The sequence below is a fragment of the Sarcophilus harrisii genome, chromosome 2 (assembly GCF_902635505.1).
Source record: "Sarcophilus harrisii chromosome 2, mSarHar1.11, whole genome shotgun sequence".
Lineage (NCBI taxonomy): Eukaryota > Metazoa > Chordata > Mammalia > Dasyuromorphia > Dasyuridae > Sarcophilus > Sarcophilus harrisii.
In genome coordinates, this window is record NC_045427.1 from 356,589,209 (window position 1) to 356,602,130 (window position 12,922).

Here is a 12,922-nt window from a genome sequence, read left to right on the forward strand (position 1 = left end):
CTTCTCAATAATGCAGTGATTCAAGGCAGTTCCAATAGACTTAGAATGGAAAATGCCATCCGCATCTAGAGAGAAAACTATGGAGACTGAATATGGATTGAAGCATAGTATTTTCACTTTTTGTTTGTTTTTTCTTTCTCATGGTTTTTCCTTTTTTGGTCTGATTTTGCTTACACAACATGACAAATATGGAAATATGTTTAAAAGGACTGCACATATTTAATTTATATCAGATTGCTTACTGTCTAGAGGATGGGAGAGGTGAGGAAGGGAGGGAGAAAAATTTGGAACACAAAGTCTTACAAAAATTAATGTTGAAAAATATCTCCACATGTATTTGAAAAAATACTAATGGGGAAGAAGAATGTTGCTGGGCAAGGAGAGGATAACTTTGTTTACTGAGCTTAGCTATATCCAGGGTTTTGTTTTGTTTTTTTTCCTCTAGCCACTTATCTATTCAGAAAAAATAAACAAGGTTTAAAATTTGAAACAAGAAAAGAGCGAAGCTCAGATCTGTTTGTTAGTTATTTAGTTAGTTATATAGTAAACACCCTCTTCATGGCTTACAGTATAGCTTCAGTACTTAAAATCAGAAGACAATGGTCACCATGAGCTAAAGTGAGTCATTCTCAGAGATTCTAAACTCAGTGATCAGGAAGAACTGAGTTTGAGCTACTTAGGAGAATCTCTACTCTGCTTTAAGGAATTAGGGGTTTCAGGACTGAAAATCTCCTTTTTACAAAATGAAATGCTGTATAGTCTAGACTCCAGGATAACAAAGTAAATCATTATATAAAAGAAGAAAAGCCAAGCAGGTCTTTTTCCATAGATAAGGCACATAACCTGAACAATTGTTTTGCTGTTCTTTTAAATTGATATTTTTGTTTTTACATCATCTTCAGTTCCAAATATATTTTCCCTCCTCTCCTTAACAAGTCACTCCTGGAAACAAACAAACAAAAAAAAGAAATATAAATTTAAAAAAAGATATCCAGCAAAACTAGACATTAACTGAGTTTGAAAATTTTCACAAGGGAAGTGAATTTTCTCCTCTCTTTATCAGGGAAAAGTTTTGTCATAAGTTAACTCATCATGGATGAATACAGAGAGGCTTAGAGAGACTTACATGAACTAATGCTAAGTGAAATGAGCAGAACCAAGAGATTATTATACACTTCAACAACCATACTATATGACGATCAATTCTGATGGAAGTGGCTATCTTTGGCAATGAGAGGATCCAATCCAGTTCCAATTTATCAGTGATGAATAGAACCAGGTATACCCAGAGAAAGAACACTGGAAAATGAATGGGGACTGCTTGAATTTTTGTTTTTCTTCCCAGGTTATTTTTATCTTTCTAAATCCGATTTTTCTTGCGCAACAAGAGAACTGTATAAATATGTACATACATATTGTATTTAAGATATACTTTAACATGTTTAATATGTATGAGACTGCCTGCAATCTAGGGGAGGGGGTGGAGGGAAAGAAGGGAAAAGTTGGAACAGAAGTGATTGCAAGGGTCAATGTTGAAAAATTACCCATGCATATGTTTTGTCAGTAAAAAGCTATAATAAAAAAAAAAAGTTAAATGAATCTAGGTTGAGGTATTTTGTTCTTTTTTGTGACTTTTATGTAGCTGAAGTTATGTATATGGTCTCCCTGATTCTACTTACTTCAATCTATGTCAGATCATATAACTTTCTCATGCTTCTCTGAATCTTCACATTCATTGATTCTTATCAAGTACCACAATTTGTTTAGCAATCATCCCAATCAATGGACAATTACATTGTTTCCAATGTAATTTTTCTTAAAAAAAAAAAAAAAAATTCCTTTGTTTTTAAACCAAAAGAAAACAACAGAGATAGCCCTATAGTCAAAGATTTAAACTGAAGCCAGAACCCAGTAACAGAACCTCCATTAGATTACTCTTGACAAACATTCCCAGAGGAAGCAATACAATGACATCACTCAAAATATAGCAACCTTGTAACAGTTAGAGTTGCCTTTGACATCTACTTTATTTCCAGTTCTGACATCCCTTTAAATATCTAGAAGACAGAATTAGTTCATATAAAAGACATTAAATGTCATAGTTTAAAAAAATGCCAATAGAAAAGTTTTACCATAAATCTGGGGTGCAATCTCCCATAGATACATACATCATTAGTGGGAAGAATGGACACACACAGAGTAGATATGGAGAGAATGTGTGCAGTTAGGTTACAAATGTCAAGGGGCAACTCATGACTGTTACAAGGACTTTTTCAGGTGATTTTGTCACACTGCTGCCTCTAGAAATATTTGCCAAGAGTAATGCAATGGATGATTCTCTTTTTCCAGAATCTGGCTTTTGGCTTATGTTTGACAAAAATTCAACATAATTCAGCTATTATGTTCTTTTGGTCCAGAGTTCATGAACTAGGGTTCTGATGGATGTAGAACCACATGATATCTTGAACTTAGTGCAGCCATCCTAGAATTTGAAGTATTTCTATTCCAAGTACAGAGGAGTGTGTTCCAGGCAAGGAGAACCAATTTTCATCACTTTAACTTTATCTATAGCATAATAATTCATATTATAGAATTGGAGTACTTAACCTAGGATGTATGTTTTTTTAAAAATGATAATTATAGATCAATATAATTTGTTTCCTCCGTAATCTTATGTATTACTTGTGTATTATGTAATTACTTAAAAACATTATTCTGAGAAGGGGTCTATAATACAAAAAAAAAATTGAGAACTCCTAATATAGAGAGTGTCCAATATCAATCTGAAAAAAAAAATGATCCCCAAATCCAAAGTAAAGTCTTGAACCCTTAATCAATTTCAACAAAAGACATCCAGGGGCAGAACCTTTAAGCTAACTGAAGGAGTTTTAATCAATGCCTTAACTATATGCCAATCAAAAAAGTATGCCATTATCTACAAAATGAGTCAATACAAACTTGAAGTAGCTTAGGAGCCACCATTTCAGATTACCCATCCTTTAAATGAAAAACATTCTTTAAGGTTCATTGTTTCACTTCATCTCTTTGTATAGTCCAAGCCAGTCAAGTAAACTGGCATTTATTAATACTCCACATGGAATCCTCTTCAGAATCATCTGTACTTACTAGCTTCCCTGAAGACCCAGCTAAAATCCAATCTCCTACACAAGAAGCATTTCCCTATTCCCCCTTAATTCTAATGCCTTCTTCTCTATTGATTATCTCTAATTTATCTTGTGTATATCTTGTTGGCATATGATTGTTTACATGTTATTTCCCCTACTGGATTGTAACCTCCTTGAGAGCAGGAATTGTTTTTTTTAGCTTTCTTTGTATCTTCAGTGCTTAATCCAGGTTTTGGCACATAACAAGAGCTGGATATATGTTTATTGACTGACAATGACATTTCAAGACTATATCAACAGCAAGCTTTCCTCATTTGAAGTATACTCTATGTTTTGATATTAACCTACTAAGATCTTTGTTGTTGTCCTTTCAAACTGCAGATCACTCTTCTTGTTGTTTGCTTACATTTTACTTTCTCTTTTTTTTCTGGTTTGATTTGATTTTTCTTGTGCAGCAAGATAATTGTATAAATATGTATGCATATATTGAATTTAACATATATTTCTACCATGTTTAACATAATATTGGATTACTTGCCATCTGGGGGAGATGGTGGAGAAAAGGGGAAAACTGGAACACAAGGTTTTGCAAGGGTTAATGTTGAAGAATTGTCCATGCATATGTTTTGAAAAATAAAAAGCTTTAATAAGGAGAAAAACAAAACAAGACAAAAAAAGTTGCTGCAAAAATCCTGCAAAATGTCAAAAGAAACCAGAAGTGATAAAGATATTTGACACAAAGTATTTTAAATAAGAGAATCACACCAAGAAATAACTAAATGAAGTCATTGGGAGACTAGATTTTTGGCATGTTTTTTTTTTTAAACTTTCTTATTAAAGTTGTGGGAATATATAGTTATATAGAAAAAGCCCTTAGATTTAGGAAGAAAAATATCATTATCCTGCCAATCAGTGGGCAGTTGTCTCAAGACATTGAGGCCCTTCCAAAAGCTCCATTTTATGTAAGGGACATTCAAAGAGGAAAGAATTTGCAGCTAATGCAAAACAAATGAACAGAAAAATGGATTCCAGAATAGTCTAGAAGAGGAAAGGATTTTGGAAAAGGATGAAATAAATGAATACTTCTTACAAAAGGCTTCCATTGCTGAAATTAAAAGAGTGAAATGGTAGGGGATAGGGGATAGAGAAGAATAAGATTGTAAATGCTACTCTTATCTTGGCAGAGAAGAAGAAGGATTAAAAAAAAAAGTATTACAAATAAATTTAAGGAACATGGATTAAGGCAAGGTAAGAAGAGGAAAGGGAGAAGGTCTGTGGGAGAGGAGACCAAGTGCTTTCATGAAAGATAAGGAAGAAAAAAAATGGAAGAAAACAAACAATAATGATAACCTGAAATGGAAATGGAAATGGAAATGGATTAAGAAAGGCAACAGTTGTATTATTTGAATACAGCAAATAGTTGGTATTTGTGGGTATTATTTTACTGGATCTTATTATCTTTATTTTATTAACTTTTTTCCTTCTTGTTATATTTGATTCCTTCACAGTTAAAATTATAGTTATTAAGTTTTTGCTTTCTTCTATTTATTTATATTATATACATTCCTTGTTATGAAAATGAGAGCTGATTACCTTGAAGAAAGGAATTGCTTTTTTGGTTTGTTTTTATAGTTACTATAGTACCCAAGACATTTATTTGTATATAGCAGATACTTAGCAATACTTATTGAATTAGAATTTATTTTTAAATTACTATGCTTCAGACAGTTAACAAAAGTAGATAATCATCATTTCAGATAATGCAATAACTAAATTTGACAAGGTCATGAGAAAAAAATAGGGAACTACATTATATTTTAAGGAATCACAAAGAAACAATACTCTGCTAAATAGCTATGTACTAAATGGTATGACATCTAAGTTCTTAGAGGAAAAGTTAAACAAGCTGCCAAAAAAAAAAGTCACAATATAATTGTAGGAATCTTTAATATTCCTCTCTCAGAGATGGTCAATCTTAATGAAGATAAGAAAGAAGGAAAGCAGAACAGATTACTGGAAACTTATACCTGAAAGATTGTAATTACTTCTGAATGGAAATATCAAAGACTATGCATATTTTAGCATTATATTATAATTTACCAAAATTATTTGTAAATCATAAATACAGCATCAAACTATTCAAGACTCTGCTACATACAGACATACATAATAAAGATAGGAATTTGCCTAGTGTCCTTAGCCTGGCTTTTGTTATGGCTCAAAGTAATTTGCTAAGTCAAAGGAAGTCTAAGCAGTGTGACAGATTGTCCTAATCCCAAACCACATTATTATCTTTGACAGAAAGCTTTGTTACCAGTCTAGCTCAGGGATCAAAAAGGAAAGATTTAATCTTAGCTTGGGAGCATAGCTGTGTGTAGTGGCTGTTAGCATGAGGTTTTAGCCATAGTTAGCAGATTGAGATTAACCTTATAAAGATGAGTACAGAAGCACTGACTAAGAGCCCAGTAGTCCTAGTGGATAAATGTACCCAGAAGATGCACTGTGTTCATCAAAGAACAAGCCTAGTGACAGCAATATGATGATATTTTCAGAAGATGTCATGGATCCTGCCATAAATCAGAGGTGCAAAATATTCTTCTTTTAGAGATTTTCCACATTTGAGGCCCTCATGCATGGTGGCTTTCATGTTCATTCTTACTATTGATATATTTTTGTGGAAAAAGTATACTATATTTAATGAAAGGAACTTTTTATTACAAATTGTCTTACTATGTTACTTCATTATATGCCTTTCTTTGAACTAAATGTTCTTTCTCATTAATCAAAAAAAAAAAAAAAAAAAAAAAAGAAAGGAAATATATCATTTAGTGCTCATGAGCTATATATGGATAATGGACTCACATAATGCTTTAAGCCTGGAGTAATTATTCTGGGAATTAAAAGTGTGAAAGGGAATACTACAGATTTCATATCAAGAAATGTCAATTCTGTTTCCACAAAATCTCTCAAATCCATTCCTACTCTCCACTGACATTAGCATAATCCTAGTGTAGACCTTTATTACTACTCACCTGGATAATTATAATGGCCTCCTAATTGGTCTCCCAGATTCCAGTCTCTTTTTTCTCCATATCTATCCACCATACAGTTGTCAAAATAATCTTCCTAAGGCACAAGTTCAATCATGTCATTCCCCTGCTCAAAAGCCTTCAATGTCTCCCGATTGTCTCTAGGATAAAATACAAACTCCTTATTAGCCTGGCATTTAAGAGTATGGCATTCCATAACCTTGCTTCAACCAATTTTTTCCAACCTTATTTCACATCACTCCCATTTTCCCATTCTACATTCTCATCATTTGGACTGCTAACTATTCCTGACTTGATAAATCATCTCACTCCACCTCTGTGCATTGGCACAAGCCAGCCCCAGTACCTATAATACAATTATAAAATGAAACTTCTAACTCACAGGACTGTAGTAAAGAAAGTACTTTGCAAATTATAGTAAATCATCACTATCCACTTTTCAAATTCAAAGTAACCTTAGAAATAACCTAATTCAGAGTTCTTAACCTATGGTCCATTTTAAGGGGTCCAGAAACTTAGGTTGGAAAAAAGTTATACCTTTATTTCAATATAATTTATTTCTTTTGTAATCATATGTATTTTATTATAAACATTTAAAAGCTTTGTTATTCTGAGAAGTACACAGGCTTTATCAGATTTCCAGAGGTGTCCATGACACAAAAAATGTTAAGAATACCTGACCTAATCCAATAAGGGAATTGAAATCCAAAGAGATGGAATACCTTGACCAAGGTCACAAAGGGAAGTCATTATTCAAATCCATGATTCCTGATTCCAAATCTAGTGTTCTATTATACCAATTTCCTCTGTGCAGAGTATTATCCAAGTAAATATTCAAAACAAATTTCATCACCAGAAGTTAGCTCAATAAGTGATTATCTAGTCACAGAAAATCATGAAACAATCCCTGGTGCTATAGAAGGATTGTAATATGTAGAAGTAGAAAGAATGCCCAGTCCAATGAAATCCCAAATTTTTGAAGTTCTTAAGAAAAACAGATAAGCAGCAGGTAGACACACAAAATAATGAATTCCAGAAAATCCTTGAATCCTTCAGGGTTCTTGGTTATATCCTTTCAGTAATGAGGAACTCTATTTCTGAGTTTCTTCATCTTAAAAAAAAAATGAAAAGCTTGAACTAGATGATCTCAAAGGTCCTGTACAGCTCTAAATGCTATGATCATATTGAAATTTTTATATGTTTCTATGTATTCATGATTTTTACCATTCCCCCCTTATTCTATACAATTTCTATCTCTGTCTTTCTATGGTTCCTTTATAGAAGAACATTATAATATACTAAAATAATATCAACTGACATTTTAAAATGATATTAGCTAGTATATATGTACATATATACATATATGTGTGCATATATATGCATATATTGTATATATTTAAGTTTTGCAAAGTGCTTGACAAAAGTGATCTCCTTTTATTTTCACAATCATCTGTGAGGGAAGCACTAGTATTATTTTTATTTGAAAAATGAGAAAACTGAGACAAAGATTAAGCAACTTGTTGAAAGTCTATAAAGTGCTTTTATACATATTATAGCATTTGGACTTACCTAAAGTAAGTACTGCTAAATATTATTACCACCCCCAGTTTATGAATAAGGAAACTATAGCTCAGAGACATATAAAGATTCCTGAGGTCAAGGACTTTCATTTTTGTCTTTGTATTTTTATCCCCTAGCATAGTGTCTAGCATACAAAAGATGCTTAATTAATGTCTGATATACCAAATATTTGTTCTAAATACTCAGAATACTAAATACCATAATAACCAGAGTACTTAATGAATGCACATGCTAAAAAAAAAAAAAAAAAAAAAGTAGCACCACCAAAGCTCCAGTATCTTCCACTGTTCCTAAATAACAACTTTATGGTTTTTCTACAATTGCCATAATAATCAGCACAATAACAAAAACTGTCTACATGATTTCTCTAAACTAGGGAGAAAGTCACAGAAAAAGGAAAGAAGCTTTTAGAATTTTTGTTACAATACTACACATTTGGGCGCAGCTAGATGGCGCAATGAGAGTGTTGAGACTGGAGTCAGTAAGACTTCTTTGTGTATTCAAATGTAGCCTCAGACACTAGCTTTGTGACCATGGGCAAATCAAACCAAAGGGGTCTGTCTCAGTTTCTTCACCTGTAAAATGACCTGCAGAAGGAAATGGCAAACCACTCTAGTACCTTTGCCAAGAAAACTCCAAATGGGGTCATAAGAGTTGAACATGACTAAATGACTGAACAACAAATTAGCATGCAATTTCAACTTCTGTAAGCTCACTGAAAGTATCTTTTTAAAAATATTTTTAGTCACCCACAAATATTAACCATAAGTTTTCAATGTGAGATTTTTGTTCAACCAGCAACATATAAGTAGAGAAACCAGACCATATCAATATTCTCATTTCTACATTTTCAGAATTTCTTATATATAGTCCGTTCCTTCCATTCACATAGCCATCACTTTAGTTCAACCCCGCATCACCCTTTACTGGAATACAATAATAATAGCCCTTAATTGTACTCCTGCCAAACTTTTCCCTACCTCCAATCCATCCTTCTCACAGCTTCCTAAATTATCTTCTAAAGCATAGTTCTGACCACATTATACCACAGTACCACTCTAGTCGTGTCCTGTTATTTCTATAATAAAATATAAACTCTACCCTTTGGCTTTTAAAGTTCTTTAAGATTTTCTATTTTTCTAGTTTTTTTACACATTATTCCCCTCTGAACAATCTATAGTACAGCCATAATGGCCTACATATTTTTTCTCAAAACACATCTCTATTCCATTTCAATGTTCTTGCATTGACTATTTCCCAAGTCTGAAATGCTCTCCCTAGCTTCCTAAAAGACTCAGCTCCAATACCACCTTCTACAAAAGGCTTGTTCTGGTTTCTCCATCTGCAAGTTCCTTCCCCACTAAAGTTTACTTGTATCTACTCTGTATTGACTTTGTGTATACACGCTTTCTCTCCCATAAGCTTCTTGAGAGGACTTTTTGCTTTTCCTATGTATCTTCATCACGTGAGATACCCTGTGCTTAGCATATGCTAAGTGCTAATGGATGTTTGTTAATTGATTGGTGGCATCTCTAAATGGATGAAACATGCTTTGCAATTGTAGAAATGACTCAGGTTGTAGATAAAAAGTTCACATTTCCCATTATGAATATATTTTGCTTTAAAAGATTATTCCTTCAATGTAAGTCATTCCTTTTATTGTAATATAATAGTCTTGCCTTGTGCATGGAGCAAGTTATTTCCCTCTCTGAGACTCAGTTTCTTCATCTGTAAAATAAAATTATTAAACTATCTGACCTCAAAGGTCTCTTTCCAGCTCTAATATTCCTGATTCTAACTACTATAGATTACCACCTCTTCTATAAATCTTTCCCTAACATTCCAACCAAAAAGTGATTTCTGTCTTTGAACTCATTTAGCAATTAATCTCATGGAGGACAGCAACTATGCTTGTACTCCAGTACAAGCTCTGGCAGGTTCAATCACAGTGGAAAGGTTTTGATCACAGCCCAGTCAAAGGCTGTGCCTGCTATTCAAAGAATATCTAGGCTCAGCATGAAGAATCTGAAAGGTGGTCAGTAGATGAAAAATTTTTTGACCCTATTAATCCACAAAACAAAGAAAAATGAAAACTTCTCAGTCCTGTGAGGCCTTCTTTAGCTTCCACAATAATGAAAGATGGAATGTTGGAAAAGAGTCAGATATCTTAAACCAATTACAAATATTCACTGTGGGTATTTAAATGAGAGACTTCTGTCTAATAACTATTAGCAGATATATTACTGAGGAATTAAACTTTATCACTATTGACTGTTTAAGTACAAATGAATAATAATGGTTGATTTTTTTTATAGCATCTTGTAAGGTTTACAAAGTGCTCTACATACATTGTCTCAGTTTATCCTTAAAGATATTCCTGCAATGTAGGCATTATACTCATTATTACCCCATTTTACAAATGAGAAAATAAGAGTTCTGAAAGATTACATGACTTGACCACCTAAATGAAAGGGATGGAAAGCAAAACTAAACAAATTGTCTCTTTCTAATATATTCCAGTACCAAGAGATACAAAGATACAAAGAAGGTAGAGCAAAATGGAAAGGTGGTTTACAAGTTCTTGGAGAGACAAATAAGAGAGTGATCCAAGACTTACAAAAATAATTTCAAGGAACACTTGGCTATCTTACCTTGCTAAACTTAAGATAGCCATTTATAATTTTTAAAAATACAATTTATTAAGTACTTCTTATGTGTCAGGCACTGTATTGAGTTATGAGGACACAAAGAAAGGCAAAACCAAAATTTATGTTCTAAAATTTGTAGCAAGTAGAGAAATTCTATAAATAACTTATAAGATATTCCAAATTGAGCATATGTGTTCAGGGAAAAATAATTTTTAAAAAAACAGAAAATAACTTTCTAGAATAAGGAGTCTTTATACAAAGAACCTTATGCTTATATTCCTAAATACTTTTTTCAAGAACAGTAAGATGGTAAGCACCATCACACACACACACACACAGAAAGAAAGAAAGAAAGAAAGAAAGAAAGAAAGAAAGAAAGAAAGAAAGAAAGAAAGAAAGAAAGAAAGGAAAGAAACTGACCATATCTTAACAAGAAACAATAGGCTTCCTGTATGGAATTCATGTCTGAATCAGCCATCTATGCAGTCAATCCATTAGCTTGTCATAGATAATATCAAAATCAGCAACAACCCAGAAGAAAGACTATAAAAAGATGATATAATGTGCAATTACAACAGCTTTAACATGACCTATTAAAAATATGAAGATTACCTGGAGGAAAAAAACACTGGCACATCGATTTGTTATTTATACTGTCCCTAAGTACATAAACTTCAAGACCTTCCCTAGCACCACTAATAATAATATAAAAGCCTCTATTAGGTATTCAAAGATTTTCATAATCTGACTTTTCCAGTTTTCTTACATTTCATATTCCCCTAGTTTTCTTACATCTTACTCCTTTCTGTCCCACTATCCCATGTCCCCATCATATACTCCATGATCCAAGGAAATTATCCTCCTTGCTCTTCCTCAAACAAGACACTCCATGTCTGAACTCTGCATTTTTATTGGCTGTTCTCCATGCCTAAAATCCTGTTTCCTCATTTCTGCCTCCTGGCTTTCTTCAAGACCCACCTAAAATGCCACCTTTTACAAGAAGCCTTTTTCGATTTATCTTCTTAATACTAATGCCTTCATTTTGTTGAATATCTTCAATTTATCTTGTTTATATCATTTGTGGGCAGCTGGGTGACCCAGTGAATAGAGTTCTGGGCCTGGAGTCCCGAAAACTCCTCTGAGTTCAAAATCCAGCCTCAAATACTTACTAACTATATGCCTCTGGGCAAGTCACTTAACCCTATTTGCCTAAATTTCGTCATCTGTCAAATGAGCTACAAAAAGAAATGTCAAATCACTCTAGGATCTTTGCCAAGAAAAACCCAAATGGAGTCACAAAGATTAGACACTACTGAAACAAATGAATAACAACATCAATTGTAAAGAATTATTTGTAGATTGTGTCCCCCATTAGATTGTGAGCTCCTTGAAGATAGGTCCAATTTTTTTGTTTTGTTTTGTTTTTGCCTTTCTTTGGATCCTCAGCACTCAGTACAGTGCCTGACACATAATAAGTACTTAATAAATGTTTATTGACTAATTGACTGAATTATTGGCCTATTCAATCCACTCATCAACTTGTTAGAGAAAAGATCAAAATTGGCAGCAACTTAGAAAGAAAAAAAAGACTATGAAATGATGATATGGTATACAATTACAAGATCAACTTGACCTACTTTTTTTTAAATGGGGACTGGTTAAAGGAAAAAACCAATGACACTGACTAGCATAATTTCCTACAAAAGTTAAATCAATGCAAAGCAATTATTCTATCAAGGAAAACAAATGAGCTCCCAAATCACCCCAATTAGTAAACATTTCCTCTCCTTACCAAGAAGAGAGAGGTAAAAAGCAACAGTAGTTTAAAAGGTTAACTTATTTACTAAAATCTATGGAGGAAGATGGTAGATGATTAGGAGCAATTTTGCCTCATAAATTAACAAAAAACAGTAGAGTGACAAAAAATGTTTGCAAAATGCTTGACATGAAACCCAAATAAGCCAAACCATCCCCACAACATCTCAAGAAGAAACTAGGAGAACAATAAACATCAAATTGGAAGAGAGCTACACATTTTGATTAAAAAAAAAAAAGTTTTCTTACTTATAACAATGAAAATACCACATGCAGACTATAATACACCATTTACCAATAATCTAAATAGGAAGTAGAAATGGCACTAAAGAATATGATGCCTGGAAAACCACTAGACTAGACAAAGTATCATATATAGGAAAGCCATTCTAGAGGTGACTAACAAGGCTGATTCTGAAGAAACTGGAAAGATTTCAAATGACTAATATGGACCTATGTATTCCATGACTGCGCATGTATAACCTTTTATCAAACTGCTTGCCTTCTCAATGATGAGGCAGGGAAGAGAAGGTGGGAGAGAATTTGGAACTCAAAATTGTATTTTAAAAAAGACTAAAATTTGTTTTTGCATGCAATTGGAAAAAATAAAATATTAATATTTTTAAAATCTAAAAGATTTCACATAATTGAAAAACACAAATAGCATTACTATCTAAAAAGACAACTATAAGGATATCAATAA

At 32.9% G+C, this 12,922-nt stretch overlaps 1 protein-coding gene across 6 annotated transcripts in view; it reads right to left on the reverse strand.

The window, feature by feature from the left end:
• The window catches only part of TRAF3 (TNF receptor associated factor 3), a 158,993-nt gene that overhangs the window by 128,036 nt on the left and 18,035 nt on the right, over positions 1-12,922 (reverse strand). For 4 of the 6 annotated variants that reach the window (XM_031953209.1, XM_031953208.1, XM_031953211.1 and 1 more), the window contains one exon: positions 6,158-6,315. The exons of the other annotated variants lie outside the window; for them this stretch is intronic. The gene's annotated coding sequence lies outside the window, so the exon portion shown is untranslated. The remainder of the gene's footprint in view (positions 1-6,157; positions 6,316-12,922) is intronic. 6 annotated transcript variants of the gene reach the window in all.